The sequence below is a fragment of the Monodelphis domestica genome, chromosome 5 (genome assembly GCF_027887165.1).
Source record: "Monodelphis domestica isolate mMonDom1 chromosome 5, mMonDom1.pri, whole genome shotgun sequence".
Taxonomy (NCBI): Eukaryota; Metazoa; Chordata; class Mammalia; order Didelphimorphia; family Didelphidae; genus Monodelphis; species Monodelphis domestica.
Genome location: NC_077231.1, coordinates 97020180 through 97042345, shown reverse-complemented (window position 1 = coordinate 97042345; position 22166 = coordinate 97020180). Strand labels below are relative to the sequence as shown.

The window sequence follows — 22166 nt, the reverse complement described above, 5'->3', positions numbered from 1 at the left end:
GAATCCTATGGTTATATGTTTTAGCATATAAATACACTCATTTCCCCTCTAGACATGTAGCTCCTAGCAAGTCAGAGGCTGTTTATTCATCTTTCTGTCTCCTTCAGCACCCATCACAAGGCTTTGTAACTCACTAAGTGTTTGTTGAATAAATGAAGGGTGGAGAAAATATCTTCCCTGATACAACAAACTTTGCCTGTTTGAAGATTTTGCCCCTGGGCAGACCCTGTTGTCAAATCTATGCCTGAAGCTGCTGCGCTTGCTGCATGAACAAAGTTTGTCTCTGACAATCCTGTTGTCATCCTTGGCTTCCTCCCTCCTTCCCTCCATCAGCGTCAATAGCCTGTCTGCCCAGGAATCTGGCTAATTACTCAGCTGCCAACCTTATTCAGGTCCTCCTTTGAGCAAAAATGGATTGTCATGTACATCCCACCACGGGGACCTCCTGGGCATCAGAGCCTCAAGCTATGGAGTCATAGAGGGAGAGAGGATCACTTGTTTCTGTCATTTTCCATCTGCTGCCACATAGAGAACCCGGTCCAGAGTCTCTCCAATGGAAGCTGTAGACCATCTTGTACAAAGAAACCAGGCATATTTCTGAACCTATGCTCAACCTGCCTTGTGGGCTTTTGAAATATGCTTTCCCATTCATTAGGGGCTATAGACACTTAGCAGTGTCACCGTGGGCAAGTCACTTAATTTCTTAGGCTCAGCTACTTCATTTGTAAAATGGTCATGGTCATAGCCCAAACCTGATAGGATTGTTATGAAAACCAAGTGAGATTGTATATGTAAAGTGATTGGCAATTTTTCAAGCACTACATAAATAAATATCAATATGAAGCACTATTTAAATAATATAAAATATAAAAAGCACTGTATAAATAAATAAAAAGCACTATATAGATAAAGCATTATATAAATAAAAATATATAGAAATACTCAGTATCATCATTATTATTTTTATTACATGAATGAACCCATTTGTTGATGAACTTTTGGGCTACAGAAATTTGTTAAGTAAAAGCTTTTACTGGTCTTTCAATTCCTTCAGTCTTCTGATGGCAGATTTGACTGTGACTGCAGAGGTGGTATTGTAGGTTCATGCACCACCAGCTACTGTTTTCATACACGATCCACAATGCCAGATACCCACAGCCTGTCTCTTCATTTTGATCTTGCCACAGAAGGAGCAGGTATACTTGGTGTGCTGGCTAATTTCAATTTTCTTCACCATTTTTCTGAGGGATGCACCATAACGTTTTCCATATTTACCAACAATTCCGACCTTCTTATTAACGTTTTGCCATGTTGCCAGCTGCAGGTCCCGGACTCTGAGAGGCTACCATCATTATTATTGTTGTCATTGTCTTCACGATTTACATTTTTATTCTTATTGTTATTATTATTTTGGTAGTTGGGGGTGATGTAGTGAGTAGAGAGCTGATCAGAAAGACTCAGCTTCCAGAATTACTGGAATTCTGGCAGATACTGTGTTTGTAACCCTGTGCAAATCAGTTTACCTGTCAATGTTCAAAGTACTTCTATGAAGACTGTGAATGACAAAGATACTGTGTTGATGTGCATTGGTAGTTGGTGCTTCTTCATCTAGCAGCTCCTTGTTCCAATGAAGCCACAGATCTAGCCCCTATACTTCTTATCTGCATTTCTGGAGAAGTTAGGTGGTACAGTGAATGGTATGTTGGACCTGGAGTTAGGAAGACACGAGTTAGATATGGCCTCTGACACTTAGTAACTGTGTGACCCTGGACAAGTCACTTCAACTTGTTTGTCTCAGTTTCCTCAGCTATAACATGAACTAGAGGAGGAAATGGTAAAGTTCTCCAGTATCTTTGCCAAGAAAATCCCAAATGGAGTCATGAAGAATTAGACATGACTAAAATGATGGTACATTAGTAAACAAAAAAGGGGCAGAACAGTACAATTCAAATGCAAATGTTTACTAAACAAGCCTAGGTGGTTGTATTGGTGTTCAATATTGTTTTCTGTAAGACATTTAATGTATTTGTTAATGGAATTTTGGGATCATCAAATGAGTTAATCTGTGTGAAATATTTGGGACAGTGCCTAGTCCATAGGAGGTGCTATGCAAATACTAGCTAGTATTATCATTCTGTTTCATATATGGAACCTTTGTATTGTACTAGTGAGGGATCAGGAACCAAAGTTTGAAAGGGCTAAGAGAGAGAGGGGACAGATACTTCCTCTCTTAAGTAGAGCTACACAAGGGAAGGGGAGAGATTTGATCAAGATCCAGAGCTGAGAGTTAAGGAGGAAATCCCCTTCAGTCTTTGGTTTCTGACTTCTTACCTTGATAGATATTATCCTGATCTCCTCTGCACATTAGATGAATAAGATGTTCAGTTTCTTCTGGATTAATAAGATGTATTTATTCTTTATAGTATTTAGGAATGGTAGGGTTTAGGGTAAAGGGAAAATTGGGAAATCCCTAATTACTATTTTAACCTAAATTTCCCCTCAGGGATTGAGGTCTCAGGTCTGGGACCTGAGTCTCTGGTGAGATTGTAGAGTCAGGCTATTGGATTTTCCTTATATAGAGGGATGTACAGTTGTATAAGAAGGCAATTGCAAATCTTCTTGGGTGGATAGTCTCTTCTGTTCCCTACAGGGAAAAAGTCTCTATCCACCACTGAGGAATGAATGGCTAATATGGTTTTCTTCAGATAAAATGAGGGACCACAACAGGTTGAACTCAGCAAGATATTCCTTTCTCTTCAAGTTCAAAAGAGAAAGAACCCTGTCTCCAACTGCTGATCCGATTTTCTTGGCTAGAGGTTCTAGCCCCATCCCCTGTTGACAGCAGAATTCTATTCTCTTTTTTCCTGGTGTTATTTCAACAAGTCCTTCAAATGCAGTCTGCAATCATCTCATCCACCATATCAGAGGTTCTCATGACACAAAAAGACCCAGGTACACTACATATTTTCTCTCTTTTGGCTTGAAAAATGGGATACACTGTGATGTATTGATTTAGGTAGTAAAGAATGAGGTAGGTAATGAAGCATATTTATCCCCATTGATTAGATGGGGAAATTGAGGTTCAGAGAGGTCAAATCAAACTCCTTATCCTTGCTTGGGGTCATACAGCCAATAAACTAGTTGGATTTTACTGGATTGTTTCTTTTTTTGACATAAAGGAGGGCTCATTGGGTGGGAGCACCAATATTCAGAAGTGATACAGATGTAAAAACAGAACCAAGATTAAAAAGCAAAAACAACAAGTTTGCTGCATATTACCTGTGAAAATCTCAACTTTTTATTGGGTCTTTGTTTTCCCATCTGTAAAATTATATGTAGATTGATAATCTATACATTATATTATACTCTACATCTATGAGAAAGGTAGCATATGATTAAGTGTGATTCTAGTTAAAGAATTTCCGGCCATCAACATGTATTGAATCCCTACTACGGGTTAAACCTGACTTACACCCACTTAATTTTATACTGCCCCGCACATCTCCTTAAGGCTGGGAGTTGTTTAAAAGAGAAAAGTAATCATTACTTCGAGATCCGAAATTCTTAACTGTCTGACAGTCTCTGTTTCTGTCTTGGTCTGTGTGTGTGTGTATGTGTGTGTGTGTGTGTGTGTGTGTGTGTGTGTGTGTGTGTGTGTAATGAACCTTTCTGGCAATCTGATGAAGCCTTTGGGACCTTTCTCAGAGTCATGTTTTTTAAATGCCTAAAATGAAATATGTAGAATTAAAAGTAGTTGTATTTAAAATAGAGTTAGCAAAATTACGAAAAACAAAACCTCACAGACCTCAGGGTGAATAATCCTTGCTGGAGGACTATTTATCAGTTGCAGAGCAGTACAGATCTTAATTGGTAGAGGGAGTTTTCTCATGGGAAGTACTTCATGCCAATTGAATCATAGTTTCAATAAATGAAAAACAAATGTATAAGGTGCTATTCTAGGGGATGGAGTAACACACATAATAGCTCTCTGGACTTTCAAATTCTCACTGATGCATTCAGAGCCCTGATCTATTTAGGTGTCTTTCTGTTTTCCATCCTATGGCAAAATATAAGAGGGGTTCATCAGAGGAAAAGCCCCTGCCTTCAAGGGGTTTACCTCCTACTAAAGGATACATCGTGTACAGAGGTTTATGAATTTGTGGTTAATGGAGGGACACTAGAGGTTTAGTATCTGAGGATAGCAGGAAGAGGCAACTCATGAGTTGAACCTTGAAGACTAACAGATGTTCTAGTCTCCTGACCTTGAAAAGGGATTCTCCTTCTCTCTCTCTCACTTTTTTTAAAGCTCTTGTTTTCTGGCTTAGAATCACTATTAAGTACTGGTTCCAAGGTGAAAGAGCAGTAAGGGCTAGACAACTGGAGTTAAGTGACTTGCCCAGGTTCACACAGATGTAAATGTTTAAAGTAAAATTTGAACCCAGGACCTCCCATCTCAAGGCCTGGCTCTCAATCCACTGTGCCCCCAGAAGTCCCTAATCTCAGGGATTCTTAACCTTTAAATTTAAAGTTGGCTATTTGCTATAATGGAGGAGGGGGTAAAACAGAAGAGGGTTGTTGGGTATTAATAGACAGGGAAAACAGTTATGACATTTTATTCACTGGAATTAATCTAAATGCAAATGTTACTAAACAAGGCTAGGTTGTTGTATTGATGTTTAATATTATTTTCTGTAAGCTACTTAATTTATTTTTTTAAGTGGAATTTTGGGGGTAGAGAGTTTGTTCAGAGAGGGAAAGGGATCCCTCAAGGTCACACAGCAAGTTTCTCAGTAACCAGAAGTGGCAACCAAGATGCAGCCCTGCAGTCCTTTAGGGACAGGAGGCTGCCTCTTCCCTCTGCCAACTGCCCCCATAAATAATAAAATTTTCAAATTTCTATATGCATGTACAGAGTATTAAAAATCAAATGACAATCAATTGCTTTCTGAGGCTGCTTCCTGTGGTTCTAGTCCATTCTATCTTTTTAGCCTAGCTTAGGTGATAGGAACCTCTGCAGAGTTCCCAAATTTCTTCTCTGCCAGGCTCAGGAGTCATTAGCATTTTAGAAACAGAAGGGGGAAATCCTCTCTGTGGGAAGGGATGAAATGCTTCTCCCCTTTCTACTCTCCCTCCCTCCATCCTTCCCTTCTTTCCCCTTCCTTCTCTTCTCTCCTTCTTTTCTCATTAGCCTCCCTCCTCCTCCTCACCCCTGAGATTACACTTTAGCCCATGCTCTGTTCTGGAGTAGAGAGATGCCTAGTCTGGGAGACATTGTACTTCAGATTGAGAAATAACCCATTTGAAGCCCAGGGGAACTGAAGGACAGTCCTGTCCTCATCACACCCCCTACTTGTGTGAGCCAGCTAGCCTGGGGAAAGACTCCTTGGAACGTGAGGAAAATTGAGGGTAGAGTCCAAAAATGGAAGAGAGCAAAGAAAGGAGCCCTGAATCTCTTAGAACAAGATTGATCCTTGTTCCTCAGGGCAGCCCTTCAGACGTATGAAGACAGCACCATTTGCACATTACCTCTCCTCTCCTCTCCGCTAAATATCTCCAGTTCCTCCAACTAATGATTATGTCATGTGGTTTTGAGTCCCCTGTCCTCATCAGTGTCGTTTCTGTCTTCCAATTTACTTTAAAAATTGTTTTGAACTTAACAAACACTAGATAAAATGGAAAAGTGTATGTACATAGAATAGAAAGAAGCAAATATGCATAAAACTACAAATCTCTATTATATAGAATTGGTTTTTCATCGCCATCCTCAGACAAGCTAGAAATTGCCATTGCTTCTAAAATGTGAAAGGGTGAAAATGCCTATGGCAAGGGTCAACAGCCAGTGGTATAATGAACAGAACTCTGGCTCTTAAGTCACAGGACTTGGTTCAAATCTTCCATGTAATCCAAATATTTCTAGATTCTGCGCCTTTGTTCACGATAGATAGCCTATCCCTGGAATCCTCTCTGACAGCTATGCCTATTGATATCTTGCCCTTCTTTCAAGGTCTAGCTCAAATAAGACCTTCTCTTTGAAGCCCACATTGGTTCCCACCCTTCTATCCACCTCCCAGCTTGAGGGGATCTCTGATCTTCTGGTACTATAACGCTTTAAATTCTCTTTATGTGCTTTTCTATTCTATTTTTATTGAAGAGGGAGTATGGTACTGTGGAAAGAGGATTGGATTTGAAGCCAAGAGACAGGAGTTCAAATTCTAGCTTTACTTCTGACTGTTTGTGTGATCTTGAGCAAATCACTAAGCCTTAGCTTTTTTATTTGTAAAATGAGAACTGTAACCAAGATAAGCTCTCTAAGGACCTTTCCATTTCCAGTCCTATGATCCTCTGTCTTACAGAAGATGTGAAGGTCCAGTAAATGGCTTCTAAAGATAGAGTCATAGGACCCGAGTCCAAACTTTTCAAGTCTAACAATCGGAAATGAACATTTATCAAGTGCCTACATACTGTACCAAGCACTGGGCTAAGAACAAGAGAATCGGACAAAGGCAAAAAAATCAGCACTCTCAAAGAGCTCGTGGATGAATAGGGTGAGACATGAAAACAACTGTGTACAAATAAGCTATATATAGGGCAAATTGGATCTAACCAACAGAGGGAAAGTACTGGAATGAAGGCAGATTGGGAAAGACTTCCAAAGGAAAGTAGGAAGAAGGGGAGAACAGAGGGAGAGCTTTCTAGGCATGGGAGATAGCCAATGAAAATGAGCCAAGCTGGGAGATGGATATTCTAGGAATACTAAGGAAGTCAGTGTCAATCAGTCAAAGGATACATAAGTATGGAGGCAAGAAGGGTACAAAAAGCCTGGAAATGTGAATAAATGAAATGCTTTGAACACCAGAGGATTTTGATTCTGGAGATGATGGGGAGCCACTGGAATTCATTAAGTAGTGGGGTGACATGGCCAGACTTATGTTCTAGGAAAATCACTTTCATGACTGAGTGGAAGATGGACTGGAGTGGAGAAAGACTTATGACTGGGAGACCCTTTAATAAGTTATTACAATCATTTCTTGTGAAGTGGTGTGGGCTTGCACCAGTGTGGTGGCAGTGTTACAAGAAATAAAGGGATACCCATAATGAGGGGAAAGGTCTTGACAGTAGATAGGATATAGGGAAACTTGAAAGTCTTAATCTCTGTGAGCTTGAGTTTCTTCACATATAAATCTCAACCTCCACCTAGATTATTTCTAAGACTTCTTCCACCTTTGTATCTGCGATCACATGGTTCTATTAAAGAGTAAGTTCCTTAAATTTAGGAACCATATCTTATTTAGCTTTGTGTCTTCTCCATTCACCCAACCTAATATATCACACATGGGAGGTACATACCCCTAAGGCTTAGGCTGTTTCTGTTTGGAAATTAAGTTGAGCAGGAGTGTGTGTGGGGGGTGTTTGTGTGTGTATCTGTTTTTTTCCCTCATGTTCTTACTCCCATGTTCTAAGAGGTGGATCTCTTAGTAGGGGGAAAAAAGAGGAACACAGGGAAATTCAACAAAATATCAATAGAAATTTATTTTTATTTTTATTTTTTTAACATTATTTTATTTGTTCATTTCCAAACATTATTCATTGGGGACAAAGATCATTTTCTTTTCCTCCCCCGCCCTCCCACCACCTCTCCCATAGCCGATGCACAATTCCACTGGGTATCACATGTGTTCTTGATTTGAACCCATTTCCATGTTGTTGGTATTTGCATTAGAGTGTTCATTTAGAGTCTCTCCTCAGTCATGTCCCCTCCACCCCTGTAGTCAAGCAGTTGTTTTTCCTCCGTGTTTTTACTCCCACAGTTTGTCCTCTGCTTGTGGATAGTGTTTTTTCTCCTAGATCTCTGCAGATTGTTCAGGGACATTGCATTGACACTAATGGAGAAGTCCATTATGTTCGACTGTACCACAGTGTATCAGTCTCTGTGTATAATGTTCTCCTGGTTCTGCTCCTCTCACTCTGCATCACTTCCTGGAGGTCGTTCCAGTCTCCATGGAATTCCTCCACTTTATTATTCCTTTTAGCACAATAGTATTCCATCACCAACAAATATCACAAATATATTTTTAAAAATAAAACCATATAAAAAGCTGAACTGAAAGGAAGTAAGTTCCAACTTATTTCAGTTAGGTAAAGAGTAAGGTCATAGAAGTTAAAATAGGAAAGGATCTTAAATCTTGTCCAACTCCCTCCCCTTATAGATGAAGACACCATAGCTCAGAGATACCCAGTATTTAGTCCAAGGTCACACAACATACCATAGAGAAGAGATAAGCTACTCCCTGCAGCCTTTGGACTCTCTATGTGTTTTTTTTTTTCATTAAATTATACTGCCATTTGGATTAGACCTACTAGGCTAAGGATGGGACTACCTTCTCATTCACTGGATGCATATAGCTGTGTGGCATTTATGTCTGGAAGAAAATGACTAAGAAAGAGTTCCCAGAGTATATGTCCTGGAAGACATCTATCAGAGCTTCAGGGCTGGATAGAACAAAACCAGGTCCAAAGTAGAATACCCTGTACAAAGATGCTAGCAAAAAGACTGTCCACACAGAAATTAAAATTGCAAATAGAAACCATGGTTCTAGAGAAGAGTAGATGAAATATTAAACAGAGCATGGAGTAGTTTAGGGTATGTGATTTTTTTTAAATGTGGTTACTAAAATGCCATAACTATTTTGCTAATGAGCATGCAGTCAACTTAACAAGGCTGAACTTAAAAGTGTAGGAGGCATTAAAAAGATGTACATAAATAGTTGTGGTTCAAAGTCGAATGTGATAAATCAGATATTTGGGTCTCTCAAAAACAAAACCTTTTTTAAAAAATCAGCTCAATTTGAAAGTGAAATGTAAGAAATTGTAACCAAAAAAAAAAAGGTACATGGAGATAGCCTCCTTATAGTGCTGCCTAAAGTTTTTCTTTCCTTCTTACTGTCTATTTGCTTATGAAGCTCAGAAGTTTCAGGAAGCTGGAGGGTAGTGAGGGAAAACTGTAGTGCATTTTGGACCACTCAAACCTACTCTGGAATGCCTTTATTTTAAACTATTACCTTCTGTCTTAGAATCAATACAAATTATTATTTTCAAGGTAGAAGAATGGTAAGGGCTAGGCAATTATGATTGAATGACTTTCCCAGGGTTACATAGCTATGAAGTATCTGAGGCCATATTTGAACCCAGATCATCCCGAGTCCAGATCTGGCACAGTCTCTCTACTTAGCCATCTAGGTGCAACTGAAATGTCATTAGTAACATCAAATGAAATGAGTTTGGGAAGGACAGGATTTTCATAAGTGAGAGAAGTTGGAGTTAAAAAATAAATTTTTACCCAAAGACAGATAGAAGCTCAAGCATATGCTAGTGACAAAATATAAGTTCAAAGCAGATTTATATTAGTGTGAGGGTATTCTTTTTCCTAAACATTAGCTCTTTGAGTATAGAAAGTTTCATTTTGGTCTTTGTTTACTTTAGGTCTACCACATAGGAGAGGATTAATAAATGATTATTGGTTGGTTTATTGTTTCTTATTTTACTCATTGTGGAGGCTTAAAGCTAAAGATCAAAAAGAACAATCATTTGAATATTATCAGGGAGAGGCTTTTTAGTCACTGCAGTTTAGTGAATGTACAGACATACACAATCACCTCTTCAATTTCAGCTTCTTTAATTGGTCAGGGAGACAGAGGAGGTGTGTCATTTCTTATTAATACCCACTGCTTATAATGTTTTATATTTCTTCTATACTTTTCTCCTAAGGATTTCTACCTTGTGACTTTGAAGAGATATAGCCAACAAGCTGAAGATACAGTGTTATAGATTACAAGTTAGAAGGGACCTTAGAAGCCACATAGTTCAAGCTACTCATTTTCTCAAGTAAGGGCACTGAAGATCAGAATTATTAATTGATTTGGCCAATGGTTATTCAGTTGGGATACTAGAAACAAGATTTAAAATCAAGTCAGTTGAGAGAAGTTCTTCAATAATATCTATGCCTACTAGTGACCACGTGATCATGAAGCAATAATTAACATAGAGAACAAGATGATAACACTTCTAGGAAACATCAACAACTCTAAAGTTTTAGAGGTAAAAAATTTCCTTGTTATGTTTGTATCCTGATTGCATATGTTATTGACATATACATCTTTATGGATCTTACTCCTAAGTATTACATTCTATCTATAATTCCCATGGTTATATTCTTCCAACTGATAATGTTGATTGGTTAAAAAATGTATTACAAGTTTAAGGGGGAAAATATCACTACTTTTCTTATTATGTGATTTCATTCAATGTCTTTATTTTGAATGGTTTCTCATGACCTGACTAATAAAATAAACTATGAAACTAAGATGTTTATGAGTTTCTAGTGAATTTAGAAAGAGTATTTTTATGTTTTTTTAAATTTTAAAAATGTTATTTAATTAGTCAATTTAGAACATTTTCCCCTGGTTACAAGAATCATGTTCCTACCCTCTCCTCCCCCTCAACCCCTCCCATAGCCAATGTGAATTTCCACTGGATTTTACATGTGTCCTTGATCAAAACCTAATTCCATGTTGTTGATGTTTGCACTAGGAGGTTCATTTAGAGTTTACATCCCCAATCATATCCCCCTCAACCCATGTGATCAAGCAGTTGGTTTTTTCCTGTGTTTCTCCTCCCACAGTTCTTCCTCTAGATGTAGATAGCATCTTTCTCATAAGTCCCTCAGAATTGTCCTGGATCATTGCATTGCTGTTAGTAGAGAAGTCCATTACAATTGATTGTACCACAGTGTATAAATACACAGAGGTTTATAATGTTCTCCTGGTTCTTCTCCCTTCACTATGCATCAATTCCTGGAAGTGATTCTAGTTCACATGGAATTCCTCCAACTCTTTATTCATTTGGGCACAATAGTATTCCATTACTAACATATGCCATAATTTTTTCAGCCATTCCCCAAACAGAGGCAATCCCCTCATTTTCCAATATTTTGCCACCACAAAGAGTGCAGTATGAATATCTTTATTTATTTATTTATTTTTATTTTTAAAGTTAATTTATTTAGTCAATTTAGAACATTATTCCTTGGTTACAAGAATTATATCATTTCCATCCCTCCCCTCCCCCTACCCTTCCCGCAGCCAATGTGCAATTTCATTGGGTATTAAGTGTCCTTGATCAAAACCTATTTCCATGTTGTTGGTGTTTGCATTAGGATGTTCATTTAGAGTCTACATCCCCAACCATTTCCCCTTGACTGATGTATTCAAGCAGCTGTTTTTTCTTCTGTGTTTCTCCTCCCACAGTTTTTCCTCTGGATGTGGATAGTGTTTTTTTTTTTCTCGTAGATCGCTCTAAGTTGTTAGGATCACTGCATTGCCACTAATGGAGAAGCCAATTACATTCAATTGTACCACAGTGTATCAGTCTCTGTATAAAATGTTCCCCCGATTCTGCTCCTTTCACTATACATCAATTCCTGGAGGTTGTTCAAGTTCCCATGAAATTCCTCCACTTTATTATTCCTTTTAGCACAATTGGTATTCCATCACCAACAGATATCACAATTTGTTCAGCCATTCCCCAATTGAAGGGTATCCCCTCTTTTTTCCAGTTTTTTGCCACCACAAAGAGTGCAGCTATGAATAGTCTTGTATAAGACTTTTTCCTTATTATCTCTTTGGGGTACAAACCCAACAGTGCTATGGCTGGATCAAAGGGAAGACAGTCTTTTATCACAACTTTGGGCATAGTTCTAAATTGCCCTCCAGAATAGTTGGATCAATTCACAACTCCACCAGCAATGCATTAATATCCCAGTTTTGCCTCATCCCCTCCAGCACTTATTACTTTCCTTTGCTGTCATGTTAACCAATATGCTAGGTGTGAGGTGATACCTCAGAGTTGTTTTGATTTGCATTTCTCTGATAATAAGAGATTGAGAACACTTTTTCATGTGCTTATTAATAATTTTGATTTCTTTAGCTGAAAATTGTCTATTCATATCCCTTGCCCATTTATCAATTGGAGAATGGCTTGATATTTTTGTACAAATGGTTTAGCTCTTTATAAATTTGAGTAATTAGACCTTTGTCAGAGGATTTTGTTATGAAGATTTTTTCCCCAATTCATTACTACCCTTCTAATTTTGGTTGCATTGGTTTTGTTTGTACAAAAACTTTTTAATTTGATGTAATCAAAATTTTACATTTTGTGATTTTTTTCTAGCTCTTGCTTGGTTTTAAAATCTTTTCTTTCCCAAAGATAGGGCATACATACTATTCTATGTTCAACTAATTTGCTTATAGTTTCCTTCTTTATATTCAGGTCATTCACCCATTCTGAGTTTATCTTGGTGTAGGATGTGAGATGTTGATCCAAACCTAATCTCTCCCATATTGTCTTCCAGTTTTCCCAGCAGTTTTTATCAAATAGTAGATTTTGGTTCCAAATTCTGGGATCTTTGGGCTTATCATAGACTGTCTTTCTGAGGTCACTTACCCCTAGTCTATTCCACTGCTCTTCCTCTCTGTCTCTTAGCCAGTACCAAATTGTTTCGATGACCACTGCTTTATAGTATAGTTGGAGATCTGGGACTGCAAGTCTTCCTTCATTTACATTTTTTTCATGATTTTCCTGGATATCCTTGACCTTTTGTTCTTCCAAATGAAATTTTTTATGCTTTTTTTCTAATTTAGTAAAAATGTTTTTTAGGTAGTTCAATGGGTATGGCATTAAATAAGTAAATTAATTTGGGTAGGATTGTCATTTTTATTATGTTAGCTTGTCCTACCCATGAGCAATTAATGTTTTTCCAATTATTTAGATCTAGTTTTAATTGTGTGGAAAGTATTTTATAGTTGTGTTCACATAGTTCCTGTGTTTGTCTCGGCAAATAAATTCCTAAATATTTTAAATTGTCTAGGGTGATTTTAAATGGAATTTCTCTTTCTAATTCTTGCTCCTGAAGTGTGTTGGAGATATATAGAAATGTTGATGACTTATGTGGGTTTATGTATCCTGCAACTTTGCTAAAGTTGTTGATTATTTCCACTAGCTTTTTGGTTGATTCTCTAGGATTCTTTAAGTAGATCATCATATCATCTGCAAAGCGTGATAGTTTGGTCTCCTAATTGCCAATTTTAATGCCTTCAATTTCTTTTTCATCTCTAATTTCTACTGCTAGTGTTTCTAGTACAATTTTAAATAATACAGGTGATAATGGGCATCCTTGTTTCACTCCTGATCTTATTGAGAAGGTTTCTAGTTTATCCCCATTACAGATGATGTTTGCTGATGGTTTCAGATATATACTGTTTATTATTTTTAGGAAAGGCCCTTCTATTCCTATACTTTTTAGTGTTTTCAATAGGAATGAGTGTTGTATTTTGTCATAGTTTTTTTTCTGCATCTATTGAGATTATCCTGTGATTTTTGTTGGCTTGCTTGTTGATAAGGTCAATTATGTGGAAAGTTGTCCTAATATTGAACCATCTTTGTATTTTTGGTATAAATCCCACCTGATCATAATGAATAAGGATGAAGTAAGGTCTCAGGACCAGTCCCCCATCTACAGTGCTGAGATTCCAGAAGTTGCTGGTATTTCTTTTGTGAATCTCAAAAATTCTCAGACCCTACTTCATTAGATTTGGTTAAGACCATTCCCCATTTAAACAATGAAGGTACTTGATCAGGAATATGGGAATTCTACTTCACCCATTCTTAAGCATGCCTTAGGGGAAGATAAAGTTGTAAACTCCTTGCTGAACAATGAAAAATACTTAACTCATACTTATAGTAAAGCAAAAGCCTTAAGCTAAGTCTATTTTCAGGAAGGTGCTAAGTACCTATAAAGGTCAGGCAACTTGTAAACTTACAAAGGGCAAAGAGGTGAGAATTCACTCAGAGGTTTTTTCAGATGTGAATTACTCAAAAGTTTAGTCTACTCAGCTGTGAATTAAGAATGGTCTGTCCTTTGGAAAATGTCTACTGTGATTGGTAGATGTGAGAACTTAGGGGAGGTGACATAGGAGAAAATTCTCTTTAAAAGGAGATGAGAAGCTGAGAGCAAGGGACTCTCTCTCAGAGAACTCTCTCTGGAGATTGAGCTGGCCAAAGCTGAACTGGTGTCTCTCTGAACACTAGAATCTTGCTTGGGACAAATCTTGTGGTGAGTGGATAAAAGACTGACTGATCTCTCTCTTAAAGGCTTAAAAACTTAGGCTGGCCTAGGTCGGTCTAGCCCTTTTTCCCTCTTACTCTGTTTCTCTCCCTTTCTTTAATTCCTTCATTTGTATTAATTAAAATCTCCATAAAACCCAACTGATTTGGGTATATTTCATATTTGGGAATTTTTCCCTGGTGACCACTATATTTTTGATTTGAAACCATATTTACACGGTCACAATTTATATCTCCACTCTTTTATCTGTAACAGATGCCAAACTCTTAAACGTCACACTGGGCAGGCAAGCATACTAGTCTGGAGGGAGTACCTTGCTGGCAAAGCTGTGCCAGGCTCAGGGCATTGAGCGCAGGCAGTGCAGAGGCACCTGGAGGAGAAGCACAGATCAGGCAGCCTATTTGCAGCCAAGAGGGTCCATCATCCCCCCCCCCCTCCGCACACACACACACACACCTTCACAAGGTTTTGGCTTCAGGGCACATCCAGCTCTGCAGACCAATTTTGCCCTGACTCAATCTCATCATAGGGTAGATGAGAATTCTTCAGAGGGAAGGGAAGGTCATGCTCCAACACTCCTCCTCCACAGACTTATCTGAGAGTCTTGCTGCCTACGGTCCTAGGGCAAAGACTGCAACAAACTATAGGCAACAACCTTGACAACAGGACAAGAAGTCTAAATCCTTTTCAGCTTCTCCTGTCAGTTGGGAAGATCTGAATAACCTGATCATTCAGTAGAACAAAAAAGAAGCCCCTTCAGGACAGAACAGCCCAAACCCACAGAACCATCACATAATCAGAGGACCACAACTATGGGCAAATACAGGGTGGAAAGAAGGGCAAAATATGAGTAAACAACAGAAAAATTAAAGAGAAATTACAATCAATTTAGGCAATGAACAAAAGGCAAATCGAACAGAAGATCAAGGAACACCGAGCAAAAACCCAGAAACTACAGTGAAATTGGACACAGGCTTTGGAGGAACTCAAAATACAATTCAAAAAACCAATTAAGAGAGTCTGAAGACAACTGAGAAAAGAACTTAAAAAGCAAAATAAGTCATCTGGAAATGGAAAATAGTGTCTTGAAAGCCAAAATTAACCAGTTTGAAAATGAGGCAAAGGAGATGAAAGATCAGAAGGAGAAGGATGACCAAAAACCCAGGGATGAAATTCAGTCTTTAAAAACTAGAATCCATCAACTAAAAGCAAATGCCTTCACAAGGCAGCAGGAAACTATGAAAAAAAATCAAAAGAATAAAAAAATTGAGGAAAATATGAAACACCTCATCCACAAAAAGGAAGACTTAGAGAAAAAGGTCCAGGAGAGACAACTTAAGAATCATTTGGTGTACTGAAAGACCATGACAAAAGAAAAAGCCTGGACATCATTCTACAGGAAATTATCCAAGAAAACTGCCCTGACATTCTAGAGCAAGAGGAAAAAGTAGAGATTGAAAGAATCCACAGGTCACTCCCTGTACTTAATCCTCAATTGAAAATACCCTGGAAGGTCATAGTCAAATTCAAGATCTACAGGGAAAAAAAAGAAGTCATTCAGATACCATGGAACCACAGTTAGGATAATACAGGATCTGGCTGCACGTACATTGAAGGACTGAAAGGTATGAAATATTATATTCTGGAAAGCAAGGGAACTAGATCTACAACCAAGAATCAACTACCCAGCAAAACTGACTATATTCTTGCAGGGGAAAGTATGGTCATTTAATAAAATAGAAGACCTCCAAGCATTCACAAAGAAAAGACCATACTTGAACAGAAAATTTGATTCCCAAATACAGAACTTAATAGAATCACCAAAAGATAATTAAGAAAGGGGAAAAAACAAACAAAAAAAACTTTTTTAAGGGACCCAATAAGACATATATATGTCTTGGAATTATATATATATATATATATATATATATATATATATATATATATATATATATATATATATATGTAACTTAGAGGTAAAAAAAAAAGAGGTTAATATTAAGAGAAATGGGAAAAGAGACAAAATGGGGTAAATTTATATGTCATAAAGAAGTGCATGGAGGGAGTGGGGGAGAACACCACTGGAATACACTGGAGAATCCACTGGAAGGGTTAAGGGGTTGGAGAAAGGACTTAATTCTTATGTGCATTGAAATTGATTCAAAGAGGGAAGAACAATCAGATTCATTGTGGCAAAGAATTGATTAATGCCCTAAAAGAGAAGTAGAAGGGTAACAAATGGACTGGTGGAGAGGGAAGTAATATAAGGGAGGGAAAGTGGGGGGGGTAGATTAAAAAGACCCTAATGAAAAATAAGGGGAATAAAAGGGAGGGGTGAAGGGAAGCAAAATAAGGGTGGGAAATAGGGGGACTGATTAAAAACAAGACACTGGTGTAGAAGGAAATAGTGAAAGGAGAATGGGCAGGGCTAGGAGTGGAAGTCAAAATGTTGGAAAATACACAGCTGGTAATCATAAGTCTGAATGTGAATGGAATGAACTCACCCATAAAATGGAATCAACTAACAGAGTGGATTAGAAACCAAAATCCTACCATATGTTGTCTACAAGAAATACACATTAGGAAGGTAGATACACACTAAAGGTAAGCAGAGAAAATTCTACTGGGCATCGGCAGGAGTTGCAATCATGATATCTGACAAAGCCAAAGTAAAAATAGATCTAGTTAAAAGAGATAGGGAAGGTAATTACATCCTGATAAAAGATACTATAGATAATGAGGAAATATCAGTATTCAACATGTATGCACCAAATGGTATGGCATTCAGATTTCTAAAAGAGAAACTAATGGAGCTCAAGGATGAAATATATAGTAAAACTATACTAGTGGGAGACCTGAAATAATTTTCCTGATGAGTCTACCTATGAAGGATTGCAGTGTCCAAAGTGCTACATATAGATGAGGAAACCAAGTCTCAGAGAGATGAAATGATTTCCCGTGGGTCACACAGACAGTAAGTGGCAGAAAAAAATGTGAACCTAGATTTTCTAACCCTAAATCCAGCACTTCTTCCTTCCCTCACTCATCCTTTGTGGAGGGTAGTGGTTCATTGGTTTGAAAGGGTTCCATAAGTCTGAAGTTTCGGGGCTCCCAATTCTTACTCATTGTTAAGCAAAGTATGGGAGATAATTCTAGTTCTCTGATTGGCCAGGCCACTAGAGGAAGGATGCTGTTTTTTGTTAGTAGTCACTCTTTAAGATGCATCATATTTCTCCCAATATTTTTCTCCCAAGGATCTCTAAGTGTTCTACAGCCATTATCTCTTTAATCCTCACCAGTAGCCCTTGAAGGTTAGATGTCGAACAACAGGAAGCTTATTCCATTCACAGTGTTTTGCCTTTTATTACAATCAACCTTGACATTGAAGAGTAGGAGGAAAAAGAAAAAAAGAAAAAAATATTTTTTATGTTGCCTGGAATAGTGGAAGAGACTGGAGTATCAGCCTGCTCTTCCTCCCTCCCTCCCTCCCTCCATCTCTCCCTCCCTCCCTCCCTTTTCCTCCCTCCCTCCCTCCCTCCCTCCCTCTCTCTCTCTCTCTCTCTCTCTCTCTCTCTCTCTCTCTCTCTCTCTCTCTCTCTCTCTCTCTCTCTCCCCCTCTCTCTCTCCCCCTCCCTCCCTCTCCCCCTCTTCCCCTCCCTCCCTCTCCCCCTCTTCCCCTCTTCCCCTCTCCCCCTCTCCCTTTCCCTCTCCCTACTAATATGAAGTTTTCCCCAAGGCCATTCAAAAGCTTAGTCCTGGGACCTACCCTGATGCTCGAATTTGATCAATTTCCTACATTTATGGTTTCTATCTATTGTTCCTTTCCATTATAGTAATGAATAACTTGATCTTGATGGCAGATTGAGCAAATTTTCCCCTAGATGTTGTGAATCTTTAAAACTGCTCAGACTGTACCTTAGAAGATGTGGCTAAGCTATTCCCCTATTGTAACAAATGAAGGTACTTGAACAGGAATGTATTTGGAATTTTTTTTAATATATTTTATTTGATCATTTCCAAGCATTTTCGTTAAAGACATAGATCATTTTCCTTTCCTCCCCCCCACCCCCCATAGCCGACGCGTAAATCCACTGGGCATTAGATGTTTTCTTGATTTGAACCCATTGCTTTCTTGATAATATTTGCATTAGAGTGTTCATTTAGAGTCTCTCCTGTCATGTCCCCTCAACCTCTATATTCAGGCAGTTGCTTTTCCTCGGTGTTTCCACTCCCATACTTTATCCTTTGCTTATGAATAGTGTTTTTTTCTCCTGGATCCCTGCAAATTGTTCAGGGACATTACACCGCCATTAATGGAGACGTCCATTACGTTCAATTATACCACAGTGTATTAGCCTCTGTGTACAATGTTCTCCTGGTTCTGCTCCTCTCGCTCTGCATCACTTCCTGGAGGTTGTTCCAGTCTCCATGGAACTCCTCCACTTTATTATTCCTTTTAGCACAATAGTACTCCATCACCAACATATACCACAATTTGCTCAGCCATTCCCCAATTGATGGGCATCCCCTCGTTTTCCAGTTTTTGGCCACCACAAAGAGCGCAGCTATGAATATTTTTGTACAAGTCTTTGTGTCCATTATCTCTTTGGGGTACAGACCCAGCAGTGCTATGGCTGGATCAAAGGGTAGATATTCTTTTGTCGCCCTTTGGGCATAGTTCCAAATTGCCCTCCAGAATGGTTGGATCAGTTCACAACTCCACCAGCAATGAATTAATGTCCCTACTTTGCCACATCCCCTCTAGCATTCATTACTTTCCTTTGCTGTTATGTTAGCCAATCTGCTAGGTGTGAGTTGATACCTCAGAGTTGTTTTTATTTGCATCTCTCTGATTATAAGAGATTTAGAACACTTCTTCATGTGCTTGTTAATAGTTTTGATTTCTTTATCTGAGAACTGCCTATCCATTTCCCTTGCCCATTTATCAATTGGAGAATGGCTTGATTTTTTGTACAATTGATTTAGCTCTTTATAAATATGAGTAATTAAACCTTTGTCAGAGGTTTCTATGAAGATTTTTTCCCAGTTTGTTGTTTCCCTTCTGATTTTAGTTACATTGGTTTTGTTTGTACAAAAGCTTTTTAGTTTGATGTAGTCAAAATTATTTATTTTACATTTTGTGATTCTTTCTATGTCTTGCTTGGTTTTAAAGCCTTTCCCCTCCCAAAGGTCTGACATGTATACTATTCTGTGTTTACCCAATTTACTTATGGTTTCCTTCTTTATGTTTAAGTCACTCACACGTTTTGAATTTATCTTGGTGTAGGGTGTGAGGTGTTGATCTATTCCTAGTCTCTCCCACAGTGTCTTCCAATTTTCCCAGCAGTTTTTATCGAATAGTGGATTTTTGTCCCAAAAGCTGGGATCTTTGGGTTTATCGTATACTGTCTTGCTGAGGTCGCTTTCCCCCAGTCTATTCCACTGATCTTCCTTTCTGTTTCTTAGCCAGTACCAAATTGTTTTGATGACTGCTGCTTTGTAATATAGTCTGAGATCTGGGACTGCAAGGTCCCCATCATATGTGTTTTTTTTTCATTATTTCCCTGGATATCCTTGATCTTTTGTTCTTCCAAATGAACTTTGTTATGTTTTTTTCTAAATCAGTGAAGAAGTATTTTGGTAGTTCAATGGGTATGGCACTAAATAGATAAATAAGTTTGGGTAGGATGGTCATTTTTATTATATTGGCTCGACCTATTCATGAGCAGTTAATGTTTTTCCATTTGCTCAAGTCTAGTTTTAGTTGTGTGGCGAGTGTTTTGTAGTTGTGTTCATATAGTTCCTGTGTTTGTCTCGGGAGGTAGATTCCTAGGTATTTTATTTTGTCTAAGGTGATTTTGAATGGGATTTCTCTTTCTAGTTCTTGCTGCTGAACTGTGTTGGAGATATATATAGAAAAGCTGATGATTTATGTGGGTTTATTTTGTATCCTGCAACTTTGCTAAAGTTGTTGATTATTTCAATTAGCTTTTTGGTTGAATCTCTAGGATTCTTTATGTAGACCATCATGTCATCCGCAAAGAGTGATAACTTGGTCTCCTCCTTGCCTATTTTGATGCCTTCAATTCCTTTATCTTCTCTAATTGCTACTGCTAGTGTTTCTAGTACAATGTCAAATAGTAGAGGTGATTATGGGCATCCTTGTTTCACTCCTGATCTTATTGGGAATGCATCTAGTTTATCCCCATTGCAGATGATATTAGCTGATGGTTTTAGATATATACTGTTTATTATTTTTAGGAATGACCCTTCTATTCCTATGCTTTCTAGTGTTTTTAATAGGAATGGGTGTTGTATTTTATCAAAGGCTTTTTCTGCATCTATTGAGATAATCATGTGGTTCTTGCTAGTTTGCTTGTTGATGTGGTCAATTATGTGGATGGTTTTCCTAATGTTGAACCAGCCCTGCATTCCTGGTATGAATCCTACTTGATCATGGTGAATGATCCTTCTGATCACTTGCTGGAGTCTTTTTGCTAGTATCCTATTTAAGATTTTTGCATCTATATTCATTAGGGAGATTGGCCTATAGTTTTCTTTTTCTGTTTTTGACCTGCCTGGTTTTGGAATCAGTACCATGTTTGTGTCGTAAAAGGAGTTTGGTAGAACTCCCTCTTTGCTTATTATGTCAAATAGTTTGTATAGTATTGGGATTAACTGTTCTCTGAATGTTTGATAGAATTCACTGTTGAATCCATCAGGCCCTGGGGATTTTTTCTTAGGAAGTTCTTTGAAGGCTTGTTGGATTTCAATTTCTGATATGGGATTACTTAAGAATTCTATTTCATCTTCTGTTAGTCTAGGCAGTTTGTATTTTTGTATATATTCATCCATTTCTCCTAAATTGGTGTATTTATTGCCATATAATTGGGCAAAGTAATTTCTAATGATTTCATCATCATCGGAGGTGCTGTCCCCCTTTTCATCTTTAATGCTGTGAATTTGCTTTTCTTCCTTCCTTTTTTAAATTAGATTGACCAGTACTTTGTCTATTTTGTTTGTTTTTTCAAAGTACCAGCTTCTTGTCTTATTTATTAAATCAATAGTTCTATCACTTTCAATTTTATTAATTTCTCCCTTAATTTTTAGGATTTCTAGTTTGGTTTTCTGCTGGGGGGTTTTAATTTGATCGCTTTCGAGTTTTTTCATTTGCATTTCCAATTGATTGATCTCTGCTCTCCCTTGTTTGTTAATATAAGCATTCAGGGATATGAATTTACCTCTGATTACCACTTTGGCTGCATCCCAAAAGGTGTGAAAGGATGTTTCACCATTGTCATTTTACTCGATGAAATTATTAATTGTTTCTATGATTTCTTCTTTAACTAAATGGTTTTGGAGTATCATATTGTTTAATTTCCAATTGGTTTTAGATTTGGTTTTCCATGTACCATTACTAATCATTATTTTTATTGCCTTGTGATCTGAGAAGGCTGCATTCATTATTTCTGCTTTTCTGCATTTGTGTGCTGTGTTTCTCTGACCTAATGTATGGTCAATTTTTGTGAATGTGCCATGTGGTGCTGAGAAGAAGGTGTATTCCTTTTTATCCCTATTTATTTTTCTCCATATGTCTATTAATTCTAATTTTTCTAAGATTTCATTCACTTCTTTTACCTCTTTCTTATTTATTTTTTGATTTGATTTATCTAAATTTGATAATGGTTGGTTTAAGACTCCCACTAGTATGGTTTTATTGTCTATTTCTTCCTTCAATTTTCCTAGTTTCTCCATTAGAAATTTGGGTGCTATATTATTTGGTGCATACGTGTTGATTAATGACATTTCCTCATTGTCTAGAGTCCCTTTTAACAAAATATAATTACCTTCCCTATCCCTTTTGATCAGGTCTATTTTTGCATTGGCTTTATCAGATATCATGATTACCACTTCTGCCTTCTTTCTATCAGTTGAGGCCCAGAAGATCTTACTCCATCCTTTAATTCTGACCTTGTGGGTGTCAACC

At 37.8% G+C, this 22166-nt stretch overlaps 1 pseudogene; it reads right to left on the bottom strand.

Annotated features, from left to right (window-relative positions):
* Positions 1-974: 974 nt before the first annotated feature.
* LOC100619594 (60S ribosomal protein L37a-like) overlaps positions 975-22166 on the bottom strand; it is a 35574-nt pseudogene continuing 14382 nt past the window's right edge.